Below are 6,000 nucleotides of genomic sequence, written 5' to 3' on the forward strand. Positions count from 1 at the left end.
GCACTCCACCAATCAGGCCAGACGGGAGCCACTCCTCAGTAAAAGGCACATGACAGCCCGCTTGGAGTTTGCCAAAACTGGTGTTTTGCGAGTACTATTTAATGAAGCTGCCAGTTGAGGACTTCTGAGTGTCTGTTTCTCAAACTAGACACTCTGATGTACTTGTCCTCTTGCTCAGTTGTGCACCGGGGCCTCTCACGCCTCTTTCTATTCTGGCTAGAGCCCGTTTGTGCTGTTCTGTGAATGGAGCAGCGTTGTACAAGATTTTCAGTTTCTTGTCAATTTCTCACATGGAATAGCCTTCATTTCTCAGAACAAGAATCGACTGATGAGTTTCGGAAGAAAGTACTTTGTTTCTGGCCATTTTGAGCCTGTAATCGAACCCACAAATGCTGATGATCCAGATACTCAACTAGTCTAAAGAAGGACAGTTTTATTGCTTCTTTAATCAGGACAACATTATTAAGCTGTGCTAACATAATTGCAAAAGGGTTTTCTGATGATCAATTAGCCTTTTAAAATGATCAACATGGATTAGCTAACACAACATGCCATTGGAATACAAGAGTGATGGTTGTTGATAATTGGCCTCTGTACGCCTATGTAGATATTCCATTAAAAATCAGCCGTTTCCAGCTACAATAGTCATTTACAACATTAACAATGTCTACACTGTATTTCTGATCAATTTGATGTTATTTTAATGGACAAAAAATGTGCTTTTCTTTCAAAAACAAGGACATTAAGTGACTCCTAACTTTTGAACGGCAGTGTATATATTTACATTTTAGAATAAGGCTGTAATGTAACAAAATGTGGAAAAATTCAAGAGGTCTGAATACTTTCCGAAGGCCCTGCATCAGCCTAGCATTAATCACGAGTCAAGTCTCAACCATTCCCCAATGTGCCAATGTATGAGACACTTAATAAAGCGGCTTTGATGACAGGGGCCCTTCTTACAAACGTTTTCATACATTTGAGTTGTGGAATGTGTACAGTGCGCCGGCTTTGAAATGGGAACCTGTTCACCACTTGTCTACGTCTGGAAGATTAGAGCCCCGACAGCTGCGACCGCGCGACACCAGGAATTAATTAACGCCGCGAGAGATGAAGAGAAACGAGAAATATTGTTTTCATTAGCGGCGATGTTGGTGGCACACGGCCTGGTCTGTACCTCTCACTGTCGGTGAGATGAGTCCTGTGAATATGAAACGTCTGCGTTCCACGTATGGGAATCCGTCGCAGCTGCTGTTGAAAATGGATCTAAACACAGTCCAGTTGAGTAACTTTTCTTTGACACTTTCAAGCTGAAGTGTTTAATACTCGTTTGGAGTCATGTCAGCAGCGTTCTTCATGATTAGTTATTAATCTCCCTTTAAATTCCCACAGTCACCCTCTGATTATTTACAGGCTGTATTAGGAAAACCTAGTTTAGCTCCCCATACACAGCCTGACCATGCAGTGAAATCTAAGTTTTATTGAATAGTGAATGGGATGGCAAGTTCTAGTATCCCTGGGCTCGCAAATGTAATCTATAGGGTTTCAGTAGACGGCTTCTGGGTGGATGTAGTTTACTGTGAGAGGATTCACTGTGTTGTTGGACGTAGTCCGCTGCCGTGTGTGAGGCCTGTGGCTGCTGTGTGCATGGAGATTGTGTGTATGTGTGTTTTAGGCGTGTGCTGCGGTGTGTGTGAGTGTGTGTACGACTCGTGGCTGTGCTGTGGTTGTTAGAGTGTGCAATGCTTGTGTCTGTGGTGTGTGTGTATGAGTGTGTGTCCTCCTGCACTCTGTTAATGGTGATGTGAATAGCAGCTGTGGTTTATGTTGGACACTGGTCCTGGTTGTTGTTTTTTCTGCTTGTTTCATGTTCTGACGGCGATGGAATCTACAGGCCTCAGAAACCAAGCTTCACTCCTCTATTCTCTCCTCTCCTCTCCTCTCCTCTCCTCTCCTCTCCTCTCCTCTCCTCTCCTCTCCTCTCCTCTCCTCTCCTCTCTTCTCCTCTCTTCTCCTCTCCTGTTCTCTTCTCTCCTCTGCCCCCTTCTCTTCTCTGTCCTCTTCTCTCCTCTTTCCTCTTCTTCTCTCCCCTCCTCTCCTCCCCCCTCTTCTATCTTCTCTCCTCTTCTCTTCTCCTCCTCTCCTCTCTTCTCCTTTCCTCTTCTCCTCCTCTTCTCCTCTTCTTTTCTCTTCTCCTCTCTTCTCTCTCCTCCTCTCCTCTTCTCTCTCCTCCTCTCCTCTTCTCTCCTCACTCCTCTCCACTTCTCTCTCTTCTCCTTCTCTTCTCCTCTCTTCTCCTCCTCTTCAACTCCTCTCTTCTCTCCTCTCCTCTCTCCTCCTCTCCCCATCTTCTCTCCTCCCTCCTCTTCTCTCCTCTCCTCTCTCCTCTTCTCTCCTCCCTTCTCTTCTCATCCTCTCCTCTCCATGTCAGGAGGTGGGGAAAGGGAAATAGCTCACACTCTTTCCATCTTCTCTCCCTCCTCAAAATCTCCCCTTCTCCTCCCTTGTCTTTCCTCTGTCTATCTCTCATCATTTCTTTCATGCTTTCCTTCATCCACATCCCCTTACCACCTCCTGCATACCACCTCACTCCCTACTTCCCTCCTCTCTCTCTCTCTCTCTCTCTCTCTCTCTCTCTCTCTCTCTCTCTCTCTCTCTCTCTCTCTCTCTCTCTCTCTCTCTCTCTCTCTCTCTCTCTCTCTCTCTCTCTCTCTCTCTCTCTCTCTCTCTCTCTCTCTCTCTCTCTCTCTCTCTCTCTCTCTCTCTCTGTCTCTCTCTCTCTCTCTCTCCCTCTCCGTGCCCTTCCCTTCGCACCGTGACTCAAGCCAAATGCCCAGGTGCTAGTCAATTCAGCACATTTCTTTTTGGAAAAACAAAGGCATTCTTTTGCCTGGTCCAGAGAAACTATTTTTGGGAAGACCTGTCTGTTTAAGACTTGATAAATGAAGGTACCGTACCAGGCATGAGAAATAGAGAGAGGCAGAGAGAGGTGAGAGAGACGGGAAGAGAGAGAGGGGAAGGAAGGAGAGGGGGAGTGAGATGGAAGGAGAGAGAGAGAGAGAGAGAGAGGAGGGGAGATGGGGAGATTGAGCAAAAGAGAGGGGGGGTCTGGTAAGGGTTCAAATCAAATCAAATCAAATGTTATTAGTCACATGCGCCGGATACAACAGGTGTAGACCTTACAGTGAAATGCTTACTTCCATCTCTCCCTAACCAACAATGCAGTTTAAAAAATATGGATAAGAATAAGAAATTAAAGTAACAAGTAATTAAAGAGGAGCAGTAAAATAACAATAGTGAGACTATATACGGGGGGTACCGATACAGAGTCAATTTGCGGGGGCACCGGTTAGTTGAGGTAATAGTTGAGTTATTAAAGTGACTATGCATAGATGGTAACAACAGAGAGTAGCAGAGGTGTAAAAGAGGGGGGGGGGGGGGCAATTCAAATAGTCTGGGTAGCCATTTGGTTAGATGTTCAGGAGTCTTATGGCTTGGGGGTAGAAGCTGTTTAGAAACCTCTTGGACCTAGAATTGGCGCTTCGGTACCGCTTGCCGTGTGGTAGCAGAGAGAACAGTCTATGACTAGGGTGGCTGGAGTCTTTGACAATTTTTAGGGCCTTCCTCTGACACCACCTGAAATAGAGGTCCTGGATGGCAGGAAGCTTGGCCCCAGTGATGTACTGGGCCATACGCACTTCCCTCTGTGGTGCCTTGCAGTCGGAGGCCGAGCAGTTGCCATATCAGGCAGTGATGCAACCAGTCAGGATACTCTAGATGGTGCAGCTGTAGAACCTTTTGACCTCAACCTACTCCACTGCAGTCCCGTCGATGAGAATGGGGGCGTGCTCGGTCCTGATGGGTCTCTAAAGAGAGACTGCACAGACTGCACCCTTCACACTCTAACACACCCACCCACATGCCCATTTGTACACCCGGGCACAACCACCCACTTAAATGGTTCCATAGTACCCTTATACTAAAACCGAAAGCCCTTCTCTTGTTAGCACTTATGCTAATGCCTCAAGCCTCTCTCTACCTCTATCGCTAACACTAAACCCTCAAGATCTCGTCCTGTGGCAGTCACACTAAGGCCCTGTCTTTGTCCTGTCTTTGCTCATCTGAAGCCTAAAACCCCACGTCCTCCTGTCTCTCTCTCTCAGCAAAAGCGCTAATTTGTAAGACAAATATTATAACAAATTAAGCAGCAAAGCAATGGGCGGGTGTCAGCCTGACGTCAACCTGCATTTCATTAGCAGCGCTAGGCTAACTCGTTCCATATGGAGGAGCAGCCCACAGTGGGGCAGCCCCCTGCTGCCCAGCCCAGCATGGCCCGGCCACGGGCCCCTGCCTCTACCTGCCCGACCGGCCCCCACCATTATGTCATCTTTAATTTGGGCTTGTCACACATCATCTGACACCTACCCCCGTCATGCCGTAACCTTTTGTCCCATTGGAGCAAAAAAACATCTCTGGTGGTTTTCTCTCTTCTTTCTCTCCGCCTGCCTGTCTTTTCCACCCTCTTTTCATCACTCACCTTCTTTCTCTCCGCCTGCCTGTCTTTTCCACCCTCTTTTCATCACTCACCTTCTTTCTCTCCGCCTGCCTGTCTTTTCCACCCTCTTTTCATCACTCACCTTCTTTCTCTCCGCCTGCCTGTCTTTTCCACCCTCTTTTCATCACTCACCTTCTTTCTCTCCGCCTGCCTGTCTTTTCCACCCTCTTTTCATCACTCACCTTCTTTCTCTCCGCCTGCCTGTCTTTTCCACCCTCTTTTCATCACTCACCTTCTTTCTCTCCGCCTGCCTGTCTTTTCCACCCTCTTTTCATCACTCACCTTCTTTCTCTCCGCCTGCCTGTCTTTTCCACCCTCTTTTCATCACTCACCTTCTTTCTCTCCGCCTGCCTGTCTTTTCCACCCTCTTTTCATCACTCACCTTCTTTCTCTCCGCCTGCCTGTCTTTTCCACCCTCTTTTCATCACTCACCTTCTTTCTCTCCGCCTGCCTGTCTTTTCCACCCTCTTTTCATCACTCACCTTCTTTCTCTCCGCCTGCCTGTCTTTTCCACCCTCTTTTCATCACTCACCTTCTTTCTCTCCGCCTGCCTGTCTTTTCCACCCTCTTTTCATCACTCACCTTCTTTCTCTCCGCCTGCCTGTCTTTTCCACCCTCTTTTCATCACTCACCTTCTTTCTCTCCGCCTGCCTGTCTTTTCCACCCTCTTTTCATCACTCACCTTCTTTCTCTCCGCCTGCCTGTCTTTTCCACCCTCTTTTCATCACTCACCTTCTTTCTCTCCGCCTGCCTGTCTTTTCCACCCTCTTTTCATCACTCACCTTCTTTCTCTCCGCCTGCCTGTCTTTTCCACCCTCTTTTCATCACTCACCTTCTTTCTCTCCGCCTGCCTGTCTTTTCCACCCTCTTTTCATCACTCACCTTCTTTCTCTCCGCCTGCCTGTCTTTTCCACCCTCTTTTCATCACTCACCTTCTTTCTCTCCGCCTGCCTGTCTTTTCCACCCTCTTTTCATCACTCACCTTCTTTCTCTCCGCCTGCCTGTCTTTTCCACCCTCTTTTCATCACTCACCTTCTTTCTCTCCGCCTGCCTGTCTTTTCCACCCTCTTTTCATCACTCACCTTCTTTCTCTCCGCCTGCCTGTCTTTTCCACCCTCTTTTCATCACTCACCTTCTTTCTCTCCGCCTGCCTGTCTTTTCCACCCTCTTTTCATCACTCACCTTCTTTCTCTCCGCCTGCCTGTCTTTTCCACCCTCTTTTCATCACTCACCTTCTTTCTCTCCGCCTGCCTGTCTTTTCCACCCTCTTTTCATCACTCACCTTCTTTCTCTCCGCCTGCCTGTCTTTTCCACCCTCTTTTCATCACTCACCTTCTTTCTCTCCGCCTGCCTGTCTTTTCCACCCTCTTTTCATCACTCACCTTCTTTGTCTCTCTTTCTCTGTCTGTCAGCATCTGTTTCCGTGACTGCTTTCCCTCTACTCCTCC

This window comes from Salvelinus alpinus, chromosome 7, assembly GCF_045679555.1.
Source record: "Salvelinus alpinus chromosome 7, SLU_Salpinus.1, whole genome shotgun sequence".
Lineage (NCBI taxonomy): Eukaryota > Metazoa > Chordata > Actinopteri > Salmoniformes > Salmonidae > Salvelinus > Salvelinus alpinus.